This window comes from Herpailurus yagouaroundi, unplaced genomic scaffold, assembly GCF_014898765.1.
Source record: "Herpailurus yagouaroundi ecotype Mexico unplaced genomic scaffold, PumYag 213, whole genome shotgun sequence".
Classification (NCBI taxonomy): domain Eukaryota; kingdom Metazoa; phylum Chordata; class Mammalia; order Carnivora; family Felidae; genus Herpailurus; species Herpailurus yagouaroundi.
In genome coordinates this window covers 15,915,450-15,934,116 of record NW_024412444.1, presented here as the reverse complement: position 1 = coordinate 15,934,116, position 18,667 = coordinate 15,915,450, and the positions used below count along the sequence as shown (strand labels likewise).

The 18,667-nt window shown below is 52.0% G+C and overlaps 1 protein-coding gene and 2 long non-coding RNA genes across 4 annotated transcripts in view; 1 reads left to right on the top strand and 2 right to left on the bottom strand.

Annotated features, from left to right (window-relative positions):
* POC1A (POC1 centriolar protein A) overlaps window positions 1-11,836 on the bottom strand; it is a 93,501-nt gene extending 81,665 nt beyond the window's left edge. Inside the window, exon 1 of the mRNA XM_040454914.1 lies at window positions 11,818-11,836. The gene's annotated coding sequence lies outside the window, so the exon portion shown is untranslated. The remainder of the gene's footprint in view (window positions 1-11,817) is intronic.
* LOC121016893 (uncharacterized) lies at window positions 7,402-17,752 on the top strand. The gene is made up of 3 exons (XR_005784513.1): window positions 7,402-9,711; window positions 11,472-11,845; window positions 17,643-17,752. It is a non-coding gene; the product is annotated as an uncharacterized LOC121016893 (long non-coding RNA).
* Window positions 15,998-18,645, bottom strand: LOC121016891 (uncharacterized). 2 transcript variants are annotated; one of them, XR_005784510.1, is made up of 4 exons: window positions 18,467-18,645; window positions 17,621-17,785; window positions 17,070-17,160; window positions 15,998-16,313 (listed from the first exon to the last, which is right to left on the bottom strand). It is a non-coding gene; the product is annotated as an uncharacterized LOC121016891 (long non-coding RNA). The 2 variants fall into 2 exon arrangements; XR_005784511.1 differs by lacking the exons at window positions 17,070-17,160; window positions 18,467-18,645 and having other exon boundaries at window positions 17,621-17,734.
* Window positions 18,646-18,667: the final 22 nt, after the last annotated feature.

Sequence of the window (18,667 nt, the reverse complement as noted above, 5' to 3'; positions counted from 1 at the left end):
CTGGCCCTCCCCTTCACATTGTGCAGGGAAAAGAGAAGGACCCAGGGCAGCCCAGCTATGATAGAACAAACCCCCAAAAACTGAGGCCACCTGGCCCTGGCTTTGCACAGGTGGGCTGGGGGTGGGGTGCAAATGCCATCAAAGGTCTGAACTCAAACGTGAGAACCTTCCTGGTAGATAATGCTGACAGGGCTTCAGAGCAGCAGTATTCAGCCCTGGCTGCCATTTAGAACCTTTGCAGGTGGGGCCAGGTACCAGTGTCTTACAAGATCCCCAGGTGAGGCCATTGGGCCCAAGCTGTTCTAAACCAGAGTGACCAAGAGAACTTCCCGTGATGATGGAAATGTTCTCTACATCTACACTAATACAATAGCCACTGGTTACATGTGACTATTGAACATTTGAAATGTGGCCACTGTGCCTAAAGAACTGAATTGTAAATTATATTTAATTTTCATTAACTTCAATGTAATAGCCATATGTGCCCAGTGGCCACTGTATTGGACAGCACAGCCCCAGACTATGAACTGACTCTGTGGTCTTAGGCAAGTCACTGAGCGTTTTGGACTTCAGTCTTCTGGTGAGGCCACGGGGAACATAGACCCAGTCCACAGTAGCCAAGGTAACTCTTTGTCCTGGTGCCCCACTGCCCAGCTGGAGGAGTGGGGGTGGTTGGAGTTACCAGCACAACTCCAGAGATGTGGGCAAGACGGGAAGATGCAGGCCACAGCCCCTTGGGCCCCATAGCAGGACTCTGCTGGCTGCCCCCAGAGAATTTGGAGTGAGAAGCTGGGGTCAGGGGCCCAGAGTCAGAAGGCAATTGGATTTCCCCCCTCCAGGGAATCCTGAATTGCAGTGCAGTGAACTGGCCTCGAATAAGGTCAGAAATAAAATAACTGATAACTTTAATATATCAGAGTCACTGTACCCCAAATGCCACATGAAGTCTTAGTGCCAACCCCAGGAGTGATGCAGTATTTTGTCCATTTTACTGATGGAGAAACTGAGGTGCAGAATTAGTAAGTGGGGAGCCAGGATCAGAACCCAAGTCTGTGTGCCTGCACAGCCAGAACCTTTAATTCTAACACATATTGGAAAAACTAAGAACCCTTACATAGTTCAGGCCCCAGTGTAACTTAAAAGGGTCTTAAGACTTTAACCCCCAGCAAGCAGAGATGGGGGCCAAAAGAGTCCCGAAGTGACTGACCCCATGCTAGAAAGTCCTTTGTTGTCTCATATTTTATCTTAGTCAAGTCGGTTTGGCATCTACTTCTCTTCTAATATCTTTTTAATATCAAATTAATGTTTTGATGATGGACCAGTTCACTCCAAGTCATGCTGATAGTCAGGAATATGCTCCAGTGTGTCCTGTAGTTTCATGTCCCCCCTCCATCACCCATCATTGTGAGAAGCAGGGCTGTAGAGGGGCACCTGGGGGGGGCTCCATCGGTTAAGCATCTGACTTCAGCTCAGGTCATGATGTCATGGGTCATGAGTTCGAGCCCCACATTGGGCTCTGTGCTGCCAGCTCAGAGCCTGGAGCCTGCTTCAGATTCCGTGTCTCCCTGTCTCTCTGCCCTCCCCCACTCACTCTCTGTCTCTGTCTCTGTCTCTCAAAAAAAAGAAATAAACATTTAAAAAATTAAATAATATTAAATTAAATTAAATTAAATTAAATTAAATTTTAAAAAAAGAAGCAGGACTGTAGAAGAGTCTCCCAGCTGGCCATCAAAGGGTGTGAGCTTGCTCAGAGGGCCTAGGGCACAGGGTTTCCAGAATCCAGGGTATAGTTGGTTTCAATGCTGATTTCCAGGCCAGCTGTAGAGTCTGACTCCATGGGTCTGGGTGATTCTTATGTAATGGTCCTGGTAACTCACCAAGAAGTCCTGGGCACAGTGGGGACCTGGACATCCCTGCCCTGCCTTCAAAGGGAGCTCTCACCTACCTATGATGCTCTGGCCAGGGACCAAAGACTAGACAAGTCTCAACTCTGACCCCAACTTGCTCTCTGGTCCCAACTTGCTCTGAGGGGAACTCAGGCCTCAGTTTCCCTATTGTCCAATAAGGACATCCATAGGGAACCTCTAAGGCCCTTCTGGTCTCAATGGGTGGATGTAGTTGGGCAGACTTCCTGAGGGAAGTGGCTGGAGGCAAGCCTAGCCAGACCTCCTTTGTCTCTCCTTCCTCATCTTGTCACACTGGCCTCCTGCACTCCAAGCTCAGACCCTCCCAGGGACCTTTGCACTGACTGTTTCCTCTGCTTGGCCTGCCCTTCTCTGAGATCATGGCTTGTCTCATGCATGGACCTTCAGGTCTCAGCCTGAACATTAACCCCTCAGAGACACCTCTTTCCGGGCCCACCCCAGGGACCCTCTCCTGCCTCCATCCTCCAGGGTGATTATGAGCAATTGCTTTCTTGTGCATCTTCCTGGGGAACATGAGCTCCAGTAGAGCAGGAACCATACCCTGCTGGGTCACCCTGCCCAGTGCAGTGCTGGGCACTCATCATCGGCCTGACACAGGGAAAGGTCACCAGAACTTTGACAGTTCAGTCACCCGACTCACTGGACCCAAGCGACACTGGGAAACCCTTTCAAGGGCCCCAGTGATGCCCGGACTCAGAGAGAAGGGCTTTCTATTAGGTTGGTAGCAGGAAATTCAATTCCACAAGCATCTGTGAGGTACTAGCTGTGTGCCTAGCCCTATTCTGGGATCACTACATTATGGAGGGTCAGGGACACAGGAGCCCTTGTGCCTGGCTCATCAGGGGAATCAGATAGAAGGAGCCATCAAGCAAGCTGAGCCCAGTGAGTGTCCTCTGAGGGGTTCCATCCAGCTCAGCACTGGGGTGTCCCTCTGTGGATAATATGGGAGGCTTCCAGGAGGAGGCATGTGGGAAGGGGGGTTCAAGGACAAGCAGGTCTTCCACAGAGAAATGGCATCCCAGGCCCCAGAAGGGCAAGTTATGGGATGGAAGAGATACACAGCTCCTCTGGGCTAAGGTGGGCAGTGACAAGCTTGCCTGGTGTGGACTCACCTCCACTGCCTAGTTTCCACCCATCTGTTCCCCTGCTCCTTGGGGATTGGCCCCTCCCATCCCAGCTGCCAGGAGCCAAGAGGTTCACCCAGGTGACAAAGGCCTCCCGTGGTGAGTCATCCTTGGGTCCCAGGTAGGTTCACCCCCCAACAGATTACTCATATGTGTGGGGCCTGAGCATCCACCTGTGCAAGGGAGGCACTGAATTCCAGAGGGGATGGGACTTGTCTTATGGTCCTCGAGGAGGCGAGAAGGGGTTTGACGTAGATGTGGGATGATTACACTTGTCAGTATTCCCTGGGGCTTGCCGTGTGCTCCCTCAGTCAAAACCCATCCATGGCTCCCCTCTGGTTGTCAGAATAAGGCAAGGTTCTCCACAGCCCATCTGCTCTGTCCCTGCTCCAGCCTTGCCTTATACCCCATCCCACCTCATGGGCCAGATCTTCCCACCCTTGTGCCTGGTCTACACTATTCCCTCTGCCTGGAACACCCCAGTGTTCAGCCCTCAGGGCAAATCCTACCCTCTACCCTTGGCTCAAATGCCCCCACCCTCCACAGGTAGAAGGAAAGGCTGCTTCTCCTCCGGGCCCCATGGGGCTCAAGCTGCTGAGATCTTCAGGCCAGATCCTCCGCTTCTGTGGCTACCGGGCCTGGGTCTTCTTCTGAGGATCTCTGTGCTTCTGGAGGGAGGGTCCGGTCAGTTCATTCTGGTCCCCTCTCTAGCACACGTGGAACGGACACAGGTGTGTGCCTAGCTGTGTGTGCATGTGTCTGCGTCATGACTGAGGATGTGTCCGTGTGTCTAGAAGTATGAGCGTATCTGTGTGTGCACGCATATGTGTGCGTGTCTGAGTACGACTGACCACATGTGCCTGGCCGTGTCACTGAGCACTTCTACATGGCTGTATGTGTCTGCTGCATGTGTATGTGTGCCTGTGTGAGACTCTTTATGCATATCTTAGTTTGCTGCATATCTTAGTTTAGGTTCTTCCAGAAGCTCACCCCGAGAAAGGATTCAGGGGTAATTTATTTGGGAGGTGATTCTGGGAAACAGCAGTAGGGCAAGGGGAAGTGACACAGAGAAACGAAAGCAGCCAGTGAAAAGTATGTTATTAAGCAGATGGCCACTGTGGGTGACCGGGGCCCCATTACATGGGAGAGCTCTGGGACACAATGCAGAACGTGCCTTGGGGCCCTCCCACTTGAAGATAAGGGAGACGAGGGGTTTATCCTCACATTCCCGATAGCCATGGTGCAGGCCTGGCACTTCCGGGCCATCTGGGGGAAGAACGCCCTCTGCACAGGGCCTGGAGTACCAGCAAGGAAGTCGGCCTTGTGTGCATGAAAGTTGTAAGAGGGAGGGGACCAGGAAGGGCGCCAACACAAGCTGCTACACCCTGCATGTGCCGGTGTCCTGCTATGCCACATGGACACAGGGACTCTGGTGACCTCTCTTATGCAAACTTCTGCTTGTCCAGGGAAGGTCAGCACAATATCAGGCAAGTAATGGCCTTGCCCTCCTTTCCTCTCTCAACCAGGCCGACACAGGATTTGTCAGATCATGCCAGGCCTGTGTCAGATTTGGCCAAACAGATCTGCACCTGCTTTGGGCAGTGTCAGTTTTGCCCTTGGGCCAGGGTAAAGGCAAGGGATCAAGCGGGTTGGGGGCAGGGAACCAGGGAAGGCCCTACTGCAGAGAGGACTAGAACCCAGACACTGTCTGAAACTTGCTGACCACAGGAGCCTGGACAGTAGCAGGAAAGGCCACAAAGGCCACGCAGGGGAACTTAGCCTCCATCCTATAGGCAGCAGGGGAGTATTAGAGGCTTGGTGTGCCAGCGAGGGGTGCAGCCTTCCCCTTCATAAGGACCACTCTGTGAGACTGGAAACCTCAGCACTCAGAGGAGGTGCTTAACTGGACAGACTGGGCAAAGCCCTAAGTGTGACAGGTGACCAGCCCAGGGTGAAGGGGGATGCACATGGGGGTGACATCGGCCAGGGGGCTATTCCTCTTTGGGGAGAGGTGGTAGCCACCTCTCAGCAAAGTGTAGGAATTCAGGAGTTCTGGGACAGAGTTGGGGGTCAGGGACCCATGGGAACGGGGAAAGGAGAAATGCCAGGTCTCACTGGCTTGGTCTTATGGCCACTGGCAAGGAGCTGGGGTAAGACAGGAGTCTGAGTGTCCGGGGGCATTGTGCTTGGCAAAGAGAGAGCATGGAGGTCCCAGCAGGACAGCCCCCAAGAAGCCCCTTCAGAAAAGGGAGAGGTCTGAGAACAGAGCGGCCTGGGTTGTTTGGAGGAAAGGGGTCCAGCTGCAGGGAGATATGACTTCATGGAGATGGCAGGAAGGGTGGCAGGATGCTGGGTTGTGGGGCAACCAGAGTTCCCACATGGACTGAGGCCACGCTGGGGTCCAGGGCGTGGTGAGGGAAGAGTAGATAGGTAGGATTGGAGCTTGGGGAAGCCAGGACACTGGGAAAGTCTAGGAGCCAGCAAACAAGATTGGAGGCCACTAGCAGGGAGGGCATGGGGTCTCCCCTGAGGCTGGGGATTGGTGTGCTTTCATGGGTCAGGGGATGGAGGTAAGGGAGGAGGTGATAGTTCCGGGGTCCATGAGGGAAAGGCTGGAGTTATGCAGATTGGGTTCCAATCACAGGTACAACACTGACTTACTGTGTAGCTGTGGGCAGGAGCTCAACCTCTCTGAGCCTCATCTCCTCATGCAATGGAGATCATAATAGAAGCTAGGGGTACTGGGGCCACCGTAACAAAGTGCCACAAACTAAGTGGCTTCAAACAACAAAAAATGATTCTCTCCTAGTTCTGGAGGCCCAAATTTAAAAGCTGGGGTGTCGATAGGGTCATCCTCCTTCTGAAGACTCTAGAAGAGGACACTTCCTGGCCTCTTCCAGCTCCTGGTAGCCCCTGAGTTCCTGACTTGGGGCCACATGACTCCACTCTCTGCCTTCTTCAAGTGGCTGTCTTCCCTACGTATCCAAATTTCCTTCTTCTTGTAAGGACACCAATCATGGGATTGGGGTCCATTCTCATCCGGTATCATCTCATTTCAACGTGATTACATTTGCAAAGACCTCATTTCTGAATAAAGTCACATCCACAAGTACTGAGGGTTTAGGACTTCAACATACCCTTTTGAGAGACACAACCCTAGGGAACAGAGTTTCTGTAAGGATTAAAATACAGGCCTGGCACCAGTAAGCTCTCAATAAATGGTAGTTTAAAAAAGCAGGGCACACTGGGGGGGAGATTGTGGGAGCTCAGACCGGCAGGCTTTTCCTGAAGGTACCTACATACACAAACACTCACACTTGTGTGTGCCTCGGCAGATGAGTACACAGGAAGGCCAGGACAGGTGGCCCAGGGACCCCAGCCCTCAGTCTACCCACCAGGCAGAGCCATTCAGAACAAGGCTCAGGGCCTAATGTCAGCTCACTGGGCAGGAGGCCCAAAGTCAAAGCCTTGCTTGCCAGAAAATTCCTTGGGAATCCTGAACAAGGCCACCACTGATATCATGTGCAAATTCACACAGTCCCTGTGGGGGGCTACTCAAGGCTACCCAAACACAGCCTTGACCTGAGCGGGGAGGGCTTACAGGGGTACCGCCAGCACAAGACACAGAATCAGACAGGCCACCCTGGTGAATGTCCTGGGCAACACACCCCTCCTCCCCCACCTTACAGAAGAGGAGAGTGTACCACTGCCCCACAACCTCCCTATACCTCCTCTGCATCTGGCAGTCAGACGGGCTTGGCTAACCCTCCTTCCCCCAGCTGCCCACTGGGATTACCCCTAGGCCAAGCCAGAGCCAATGGAGGCTGCAGTGGGGAGACAGATCTGGCCCCCGTTCCTCAGAAACTTCTGGTTTCTGCCACAGGACACCCTCTGAGCTCATCAGGATCATAAGTTCATCAGCACTTCCATGACCTCTGGGGAGATGCACCAGGAACACAGAGTGCTCCAAGGATAGGACACAATTCAGCACTGATAAGGTTCACAGAGCCAGTGACAGAACCTGGCATCCACAGGGCCACTCCCCATGGCCCCAGCCTGGACACCTCTGCCCTCCTCCACAGCCCTTCCCAGGGCACCAGACCTGGCATCAGACCAGAGGGCCCCATCCAGAGTCCACCTGTGAGGGTGTTCCTAGATGCTCAGGCCTGTCTGGCCTGGGAGGCCCAAGCTTTAGCCCTGCTGGGGTCCTGGGCTCCATTCACTTAACAGTCCCCCCCAACCTTTGCTGAGCACTGTGCTTGGTGCTAGGAACAGAGTCATGAGACAGCACAGCCCTGGCCTCATGGAGTCAACATGCAGGGCTGTGGAAAAAGCAGTGGTTTTGGAGGGCCTCTTGGAAGAGCAGGGGTACAAGGCTGGGTTGGGGGTGAGAATGATGGGATGAGGGATGATTGCCCCACCAAGATCTGGGGGAGGAGCATTATACAGGGCAAAAGGGACAGCAACAGCAAAGGCCCCAGGTGGGGATTTGTTGGGCAGGGTTAAGGGACAGAGAAACAAGTAGAGGGACAGTGTCATTGAGGTGGGGGGGCCTTACAGACTCCATGAGGACGTGGCTTCTGCTGAGTGAGAGGGAGACACAGAAGAGCTTTGAGCAGAGGAGGACCTCTGTGTTTTAGCCTTAGAAAGATCCCTCTAGCTGTTCTAAGATCAGTGGTTTTCCAAGTGATGTCCTGGCAGCAGCTCCTGACAACTTGCAGAAATTCAGATTCTCCAGCACCCTGCTGAATCTGGAATCCTGGTGCCCCTCAAGCAGCATTGCTCAAGGTCTCCTGCCCGGCCAGAGGCTTGGAGAAGAAAGCAGGGTGGAAATGAGATTCACACTCTCTCTCCACCCACTCCCAGAACACTGTTGCAGCACACAGCCTGATACAGGCTCTGCCAAAACCCACAAGCAAGAAACTGGTTTACCTTTGTTCAGCCCAGCTGAATTATATAATAGGCTTTCCTAACTTACTTGACCACAGAACTTTTTTTTTTTTTTTCCAGAGAACACTGTGAAACGTCCTGCACCAGTGCTACTTAGGGTGCACTTTGGTTTATTTTCTCTGGGCTCCTGCACTGCACCTGGCACACATTGGCCACTCAACAACCACTCTTTGGAAAGTACACAAATCTCCCTATGGTGACGCTGACTAGATTTTGGGGATTTATAAATCTACTGACCTCTCCTGAACTCAGGGGGACATACTGGTTATGTTGGAACCCCAGGGGTCTGGGAAGATCAGGAACAAGAAGGGGAAGAAGGAGGGCTGCCTCTGGCCTTTTCAGAACAATGACTGTCTCTTGTACTGAGACACCCTGCCTGAGCTTGCAGTTGAGTTATGTGGCAGCTTTTCTAGAAGGTTCTTTCTGCCAGTGTGTTGCTTGTTAAGAAGGCTTGGGTGAGTCCCCCAGAGATCAGGCTTTGTGGCGTCCTGTCTCACAGGCTCCTCCTGTGACCCTGACAGACAGCCAGGTATCAGGCCTTCAGTGAGAGCATAGCTGGGCTCTCCTTTGTTCCCAAGGAAACTTCACTGGGGCCCATTCATTATTGAGAGGCATTTGCCTTAAGGTTTGAGTAGAATCTCAGGAGCCAGGTGGCTCAAGGAGCCCAGGGCCCAGGAAGTGCTTGAGGGGTCACAGGATCACAGCTGTCCCTATCATGAGTGCCAGAAAGGACTTGGAACCACCAAGTCCATGCCACCATTAAACAGGTGAAAAAATTGAGGTCCTGAATGAAGAGACTGTTATTATCACACAGCTTGACTGTAGTGCCCCAGAGTCCACACAGGCCCGTTGGGTACTTTTCAGAGTTGTACAGGACCATCAGGGCATCCGTGAGTATTATGGACACAGAAAAGGCAAGCCGAGGGAAGGATAGGGCTCTTGATAGCCTTGACCTCATCAGGGATGTGGGTTGGGGAAGGGATGGTAATGACACATCCCAGGGAGGTAGTGAGCACTTTGGGAGGTTGGGATAGCAGTAAGGGGGAGGGGCAAAGTAACGTGCACAACCCTGTGACCCTACATGGTTCAGCCCACGTGTGTGACCTCATGTATGACAATGTCACAACCATGGTGCACTGTGGCTGCCCTAGCATGCCTGCCTGTAACAATGTGACTTTGCAGCTATATATGGCTATGAGCATGTGTGTTACTGTTCCTATGATCAGAGTGGCTGGGCATGTGGCTGTGCAGAGGTGGTGTGCAGTGACTCTAGCACCTGTGGGCCTGAGACCATGAATGAACTTGAGAGATATCCAGTGTGTGCACCTCTGAATGTGACTAGCAGGTTGCTCTGGCAGAAACTTGGCCCTAAGAACTCACAAACCTGATTTGTCACTTCAGAGTTACCGGCAGAGATGCAGGGAAACTGTGGAAAAAACTATTTTCTAAATGTAGTTAGGCAGAGGTAAATGAGAGCATTCCTGCTGCACGGTCATGGTCATCCTCTGATGTGCTGGCCACATAGGTGGTTGGAGAAAGACAACAAGAAGGGGCGAAGGTCTGGGATGGGGAAGACTTACTACTTGTCCTGTGGTCTGTCCTGTAGCCCCCATCCCATGCCAGCTCTGCTCCACAGACCAGGCCCAGGATCAGAGGTGGCCTGACTCAGGACAAGCACAGAGGGAGGCGTGGAGGAGGCTGCGTGGACACCTGTGAGGGCCAATGTGTGCTTGTTAATGTTTATTTATTTTTGAGAGAAAGAGACAGAGCACGAGCAGGGGAGGGGCAGAGAGAGAGGGAGACACAGAATGCAAAGCAGGCTCCAGCCTCTGAGCTGTCAGTACAGACCCCTACGTGGGGCTCGAACCCACGAACCATGAGATCCTGGCCCATGCCAAAGTAGGATGCTTTACTGTCTGAGCCCCCCAGACGCCCCCCAGTGCGTGCTTGTATATGGATGAGAGGAGGTGTGGTGGCAGGATGCTCAGAATGTGGGCGCTCACAGATCTCCCCAGGGCAAGCTCCTACAAATGCCCAAGCAAGGGGGTGCCTGTTAGATGACCTTGCGAATTCCCCTTCCCATCTCTGGGTTATCTGCTGGCCAACCATCTGCTTCTTGCTTTCCACACTTGCCTCTTGCTGACACAATCTGCCCACAAACTGCCCCATTTCTGGGGCCTGAGAACCCACACAAACCAATGCATTCACACAGTCCACAGCAAATCCTCATTTATTTACCCATTCCATTTATTCATTCATGCATGCATTTGCTCGTTCATCCATCCATTCATTCAACAAATGCTCATTGAGTACCTCTCTTGTGAGCCACCAGCACTGCTGACCCCCTCAAGCACCCTTCTCCCCAAGTCAGAGCAATGAAGGCAAAATCCCAATGGACCTTGATGTGGGTAGCTCAGAAAAGAGGAACCTAGGGCCTGGGTGGCATGGTGACAGTTACCTAGAGGGAAGCACTGAGCCCGTGTCACAACCAGGGTGCTGCATTCAAGCCGGATGGGTTCTGGAGGTTGGGTAAATGTCATGGGTGGCCTTGCCCCATGCTAGCCGCCCCCCCCCCCCCGGCTGGGTCTGGCACGGCCACCCTGACTGAAGCCCAGTGTCTGTTGAAGTTGAGCCTCAAGGCTTCAGAGCTGTCTCCCAATCCCAAACTTCACACAGTAAGGTCCATCTCTTGGCTGGCTCTCAGGGCCCTTCAGTTGGGCCCAGGCTGCCTCTGCTGCCCTTCATGCTACGCCAGCCTCTGTGACTTCAGTGAGGCCTCAGAGGCTTGGAGGCCTTCCAGCTCCTACCCACTCTCCCTCCTCAGGGTCCTCAAAGTTCTAGAGAGCCCATTCGAGCATGCCCACTTCCCACAGACTTCTCGCCCATGTTTTCTTGCTCACATATTTGTCGTAACAGTAATATAATGAAACACACCCATGCCTCCTCAGCCCTGGGCAAGACGGCTGGTGTTCCCAACTTTCCATGTTATAAAGTGCTCTGGCCAGGGCTGGAGGTAGCCAAGGGCATAGATTCCCCAGCCTGGACTGTTCTACCCCCATCCTTGTTGGCTCCTTCTGGTCCATTAGGACTCACCTCCTCAGAACATCAGAGGGGGAACTTCACTATCAGAACATCCCCTCTTCAGAGAGCCTCCTCAAACCCCAAACAAAGCAGCCCCTATTCTTGTCAGACTACCTATGTGAGCGCTCATTCTGTGGTCACATGTTGACATGGGCTTGTATTTACTATATATGCGTGTGTACATGTGTGGATATATGTGCATATACGTGTATATGCGTATGTATATGTATATATATATATACACATATAGTCTCCCCCACTAGACCATCCATCCCATGAGAACAGGACTACATCTGCCTTGTTCTGTCTTAAAATCTAGTTCAATACCTGGTAAACAGTGGGTGCACAGTAAGTATTTGCTGAATAAATAAACCTATTTATCCTTTTCCAGAAAACTACTTCACTTCATCAAGGGTCTGAGGCTGCTCACAAGAACACATACAATTCAATATCAGAGAAAAAACAACCCTGGAATCAAAGATTTTGACCTTTGGGGCACCTGGGTGGCTCAGTCAGGCTGCTTCAGATTCTGTGTCTCCCTCTTTCTCTGCCCCTCCCTGGCTCACACTCTGTCTCTCTCTCTGTCTCAAAAATAAATAAAATGTTAAAAAATTAAAAAAAAAAAGATTTAAACCTTTGGCTTGCCCTTTGACCTAGTGATTTAATTTCTAAATATCCCACAGAAGTCCTCACCCCATACAAAGAAGCACATTCAAGAATTTGTATGAGCAACCTACCGGAAACCACGGAGCAACTAGAGATGAGGTAGGCCACAAGAAGTCTCTCTGCTTGCTACAGGGCTCTCTCCAAGCTACAGTGTTAAACACAAAAAACAAGGAGCAAAATGTGTTTTATGAATGCAGGTCATTTATAGTAGGCAGTCAACAGGTAAATGTTGAATGACTGAGTAGGATCTTTCTGGAAGGACCCATAAAAACTTGGAAGCAGTGGTTGTGTCTATGGGCAGATTTGAATGAGGGAAAAATTTTCTTTTACCATGTCATACTATTTGCATTTTAGCCATATTCAAATATTATCTACTCAACTAAGTTTTTGATATTTAAAAATATAAGAATTCCAAGTGCTCACATCAAAATCTGGATGTGAGGCTATTCTTGAAATAATGGGAAGAAGGCCTGGCCACACTAGGTTGTGTCCCATAGATGACAATGAGCAGAGCAGAGACATAGAGGATCCCAGGGCACCCACTGCCCTCCCTGACCTGGTCCCTGCAGAACCCTGTGCTGCTAACCCCAAGTCTATGAGGCACAGGGATTAGCTTGCTAGGTCTGCAGGGTGGGTGGTGGGGCTAAGAAGCCATCCCGAAAGAGAAGGGTCGTTATTTGGTCATCACCCCTGTGCGGATTTCACCCCAACGATTCCAAAGGCCACAGCAGGGCCACAGCAATTTTAGGGTTGGTGAATGTTGGCATGTCACAAGCCTGCTAGTCTTGCACAAGAACCTGTTAACTCAGTACCAGCCGGGCCCCAACAGTGCCTCCGGTCTCACCTCCCCCACCAGGGCTTGAGGGCTTTCATTCAACCCAAAGGGGATCCTGGAGAGAGGGAGCCACCTCGACCCAAGGTTCTTGGCAAGGAGGAGGGTGACAGGGCAAGGACACGTTGGGAAGGCAGATCTGGCTCAAATACTGCCTTGAGCTCTGAAACTTTGGACAAGTTACTTTGCCGAGGCTCAGTTCCTTCATCCGTAGCCACCAGCTAATACTAACTGCATGCTGTTTCCAGGTGCTGATCCCTCCCGCCACAAGCACGGAGGCAGTGGCTCAGCGAGCCCTCGTGTCAACCATGTGTGTTTATCACCAGGTTTATCAGTCAGGTTTCTCCAGAGAGACAGAACCAGTAAGACAGATATAGGTATATGAAGAGAGAAATTGATTTTAAGGAATTGGCTCAGATGACTGGAGGCTGGCAAATCTGAAATTTGTAGGGCAGTCTAGCAACCTGGAAACTCAGGATTCCGATGTTACAGCCTGCAGCAAAAGACCTTCTCCACAAAACCTTGGTTTTTGCTTTTTAAGGCCTTCAGCTGATTGTATGAGGGCCATTTACATTATCAAGGATAATTTCTCTTAAAGTCATCTGACTGTTGATGTTAATCACATGTACAAAATACCTTCACAGCAGCATCTGGACTGGTGTTTAACCAAACAATGGGCACCATGGCCTAGTCAAATGGACACATAGTTCAACCATCACAGAAAGTACCACTCCCTCTTCGTGCATGCAGAAATGGAAGCTGAGAGAGGCTGTGCTGTCTGCCAAAGGCCAGGGGGCACACAGAGACGGAGCTGGGAGCTGAACACAAGCAGGATCCTGCCTCCACTCTCTAAGAATGGGTTGCGCATCTCCACTTTGTAGGGCACATTCGGGAATTAGGTGCAGAGACACACACAAGTGCCAGGCCTGTGCCTATGGCAGAGGCAGAATTCAGGAAGGCATGGGCTGTTCTTAGGGATTGCTGTTAGCACTGGAGAAGGCTGGAGTGTCCAGGAGGCCTGGGAGAGGAGGAGACAGAAAGGAGGCGAGTTCTGGAGTACAGGACAGAAAACCTGTAGAGCCAGGGCCCCCTTTTCTCCTTCCAGGAGCCCCAAAGAGAGAGGAAGGCAGAAGGGGGTCTATGCCAGGCTGTGAGTCCTACTGCTAAGCATCTGGGCCCAGAGCTGTTAACCCAGGTGCAGGGGATAGAGAAGGAATACAGTGTCTACCAGTGTGTGGGTTCTGGAAGGAGTCTTCCCTCCTGAGGCCATGACTGGCTGCCCAGAGGTCCCTCAAAGTAAGTGACTCCCACTAAGAGTCAGGCTGGTTGGCTCCTTGGCTGGGAACTCCCATCTGCCTACCCAAACTAGGCCGATTTCCTGGAAGTAGAGAGAAGCTTCCACTCAGACCTTGACCCCCAACACAGTCCCAGTCTTATTCCTCCCAGCTTCCTCATCCTCCTCAGGGTGGAATACTAGACCAGAAGGCACAAGGCCAACAGGTAAGCCACACTCTCCACTTGCTGGTTGTGTGAATTTGGGCAAGCTACTTAACCATTCTAAGCTTCTGCCCTATGGATGGGTCTCCTCATTCCACTTACCTGTAGGGTTGCTCCGAGGGGACCTGAAATTGTGCACATAATCACAGCGCAAGGCCAAAACATTGAGGAGAGCTGTTCTTGTTGCCATACCCATTCGCTGTAGTATTATAATCTCTCCCTGGCCTTCTCCTAGTTACCCTTGTCCAGTACCACTTCTCTGAGCCTCCCTCACTCTTTCCCTATTCCTCCTCCTTTGCTTCAGCTCCTCAATGTCTGGCAGAAGGGGTGCTGGGCAGGCCTTCAAATGCTCCTGGGCCAGAGAGATTTAAGGGCCTTACCTTGGTTGATAATCACATTGTTGATAACAGTGGGACTCTGGCCCACTGTTGGGACTCCAACCTCCTCCAATCTCCATCACACACCCCCTTCTCCTTCTGAGCCGCAGCCTCCTTGGCCTCCTGATGTCCCTCCTCCATACCAGCCTCCTCCAGCCTTCACTGGGGGCCCCCTCAGCCTAGCTGACCTGTCCACGGCAGCATCTCCTCAACACCAGGATCCAGCTCTGATGTGGGTCTCCCTCCCTGCCATTCTCTGTCCCCACGCCCTTGACCACACTGGTCACAGTCTCAAAACAGGTACTTTCCTGCCGTCTCTCTCCAGCATCCCAGGAGGGCAGGGAACAAGGCTCCTCCATCCTGTGAATACTATACAGGCCAGAGGGGCAGGGGCTTAGCCTACTCCATCCCATCACCACCCATCACTTCACAGGCCCTGCCCTGGTCCGATCTGTATGCAGGGGCTGTGGGTGGGGCCTGAATGAGGACAAGCACTAGGGAACTCATCTCTTAGTCCCTTCCAGAAAGCCCTCACAACCAGCCTGATCTTTCCCCTAACCCCTTGCCTCAGACTGTCCTCCAGAGGCTGTGAGGGCAGAAAAGCCCAGTGTGTGGCTTAGAAAGCAAGACACTTGGGTCCCCTTGCGGACCAAACCTCACTTGCTATGTGGCCTTGAGTGAGACCTCTCCCCTCTCAGGATCTTAGTCACCCTGGCTCTAAAATGGGTTAGGGCTACAGACACATACTCAGATGCCTACAAAGCCAGAAATGTTATTGCTGGGACATTACATGTTGTAAGGATCAGGGACCCACTGACGGGAGGGCTGGTAGAGAACTGGGGAGAACAAATTATGCCTGGGCCAGCTCAGGGGCTCCAGGCATGCTGATCCCTCAAGGAAAGTTGGGAATATTTCAGTGTAACAATATCTTGATTATTAAATGTTGGTAACTAATCCACATTTTTAAAAAGCACTGTCTGGGTCAAAGAGAACATATCTGGAACACAGTTTGTGGGTTCTATCCTAGAGGGCTAGGCTCAGGGGTCCTCCAAGGCTTTTTGGGAGAATAGTGTTTGCTCTTTGGGGGTAGGGGATACTATTCCCCACGTGCAATCCACCCCCCCCCCCCCCAACACACCTCCTGGAGCATTTGATGGCTTTGCCCCAATCCAGCCCCTTTCTCCTCTAGCCAATCAGAACCCACCCCTTGCTCCAAAGCTGGCTTTACAAACCCAGGCCCAGGCCTGTCTTCTGGGTGGGCCAGAGCCTAAGAAGACTCCAAAGGAAGGGCCAGCACAAGGCAGGTGTTGGGGACCCTCCCACCCTGCCCAACCCTTAGAGTCCATCTCCTATGCTAATTATTGGACCCTATTACTGTTAACCCTGGAGCTCACATTTCCAACTCTGTAGGGCAGAGCTGAACTGTTTCCAGAGTCTCTAACCATTCTGTAAGGCTGATCTCCCACTCATTGCCAGCCAGCCAGATAGACAGACACTAACATCCCAAGGAGCATGGCTGGCTCACAACCAAGGGCACACCAAGCATCAGAAGAACAGGCTAGAGGTTTTATTTATCTTCAAAACTGTCCCATGTCCATCTGGATCTCCTGGGGCTGGGGAATTGGAGGGATTTCTTGCCTGGCTGATAGATGTTGAAAATGAGGCTTAGAGGAAAGCAGTAAGCTTGTCCAAGGTCCCTTGTTGGCTCCTTCACTCTGACAGAGAGGCACTACTTCAAGTAGTTTCTGGGGCCCAGAGTGGAAAAGGATGAATTCTGGGGCTGGGATTGACATTTTCCTTCTGCCTTGACCGCTGGAGGAGTGCTGTGTGCAGCAGTCCCAGACGACGATGATGACGCAGACTGGGGTGGAGGGAAGAAGTGGGGGAGGAGAGGTCATGCCTCAGCATTGTCCCCGGAATGGAGCCTGACCTTGCCTGAACTCCAGCAGCTTGGTCTTCCCTGCCCAGGGCCAGGGTGATAAGACGAGTTTGTACTGCAGCTCTGAGGAGGGAGGCAAGACAGCAGTGAGGGAGAAAAGGGAGGGAGGAATGGAGAGATGAAAGGAAAAAGAATGGGGAAGGAAGAAGAGAGGAGAGGAAGGCTGAATGGGACCCACTCAGACTCATTAGCGAGACAGGTGAGGTACTTTCACTTTACAGATGCAAAAACAGAGGCTTAGGATGTGGGGTATTTTGCTGATGACCTCACGATCAGAAAGTAGCAGAGCCAGGATTAGAACTCATGGCTTTAGTACTTGCCCTTCAAAATCCCAAACTGGAAACCACTCAGGAAACAGTTCCCAAAATGTGGCCCCAAGATATGCTGCCCGCACATCACCAAGAGAGAGGCCTGGTGAAAATATAGATTCCTGGGTCAGAATCAAAGGGCCATTGCCTGCGAATACGCATTTTGACCATTGCCCTGGTGGTGGTTCTTGAGCTGACACTGGAAATCTCTGTGGCCCCTTTATGGCCTTTCTCTCCTACCTCCTCACATTCTAGCTGCATCCCTGAAGCCCAGCTATTCAGGCTGACTCACACTAACCCTCCAGGACAGGCCTGGGACTTTCCCACTGAAAGCTTCACTTATCAGTCTCCCAGTTGCATGTAGACCCACCCTTCCAGCTGGCACACTCTTCCGGAAGGCTTCTTGGTGGTTGGGATCCCCCCTCCTTCAGTGTCTGGGGAGTAACAGCCTCCTCCTCCATCTGGAATTGTTTACAACATTCTATTTCACTTTCCAAGTGAGTCTCTTTTGTTTCTCAACCTTTCCCTCTATTAAACAGGAAACTCCCAGCTGGAGCCTTGCTGGTTTAAACAATAAGCCTCTGAAATCCATGACTTCACCTGACCCTCCTGCCAACCACAAGTGGCAGGGCTGGGAGAGATTTACAATGAGGAAAATGAACCTCAGAGAGGTTGTGGCCTGCCCAAGGCCAAGTGAGATTCAGTGCCAGGGTTAGAACCCATATTTAGTTCCAATGTCCAGTTCTTTCTGCTTCTGTTTCACCTCTGATCACTCAAACAGTCCTGTGAGGCAGGTAGAACAGGGATTATGATCCCATTGCCCAGATAAGGAAAGTGAGGCCCAGAGAAGAGCAAAACACTCAACACCATCTTCACCATTTCCACTTCTAGGTGCATTTGGGTCTGAGTCCAAGTGCTGACCTTTCCTCATGTCTCCTCTCAGCAGGATGGGGCAGAGCTCGGCCCAGGACTCCTAGGCCAGAGCCCTCTTCATGGGCCCCTGGATTGGTCCTGGTGCCATTCTGGACCCAGCTGCCTCCTCTGCATGTGGAGTCTCCCCTTGCCTGCCTCTCAGCTGGCTGGAGACTCAAGAGAGAGGGAATTAAGAAGTACCTGGACACATCTTAGTCACCATCACTCTGGACTTTGTCCCTCTTATTATTAATGCCCAGCTAAGGAAGGAGCAACCTGGATGGCCCCTTCAAGACTGGAGGAGGGCAGCTGTGAGCCTGGCACAGGCCCAGGCCAACCCAGCTCAAGTTAAGTTGGGAAGGGTGTGGAGCAGATTGGTGTTCCTGAGAGGGATTTGCCTAACCCTACCCTGCAGGTGTGGACTGGGGAGACCCAAAGGAGCCATGGCCCAACTCTGAACTTTGGGATGGAGTTCTGAGCCGCCCAGTTGGTGCCGAAGGCGGCCAGCAAGAGACTTCGGACTGCCTGCGATGGAAAAAAAAAGTCATAATAATATGTGTCAAACCCTAACTACGTCAGGCTTTGCGCCTCCACACTATCTCCAGATAGTGCTCAGAGCTGTGTAGTACACGGGTTCTATCCAGCCCAGCCCCTCTTGCCCTTTCTCTGCCTCAGATTAAGTCCCTTCATCTCGGACTCCGAGGGGTCCCCTCCAGCCTCACCCTCTCCCCACATCACCCCCAGAACCACTCCATCCTTGGGCAAATACACTACACCCCCACCTCTTCTGGGAAGCCCTTCGTCACAGACAGGGCGGATCCTGCTTTAGACCGTGGTCCGGAACGCCTTCCTTACCCTCCTTCTTCTATATCCAAGGCACCAGTTTCTACAACCCTATAACGTCCCAGTTGTCCTCAGGGGCACTTCCCCTCCGACTCTGCCCTTTTACAGGGTTCTGAAGCATAGTGCAGTTAGTAGAGAAACAAGAAGAGGGTGTAGGATCCACTACCGTGCCCCTCCTTCTCTTGGCAGGCGATCCGGGAAAGCCCAGGTCCC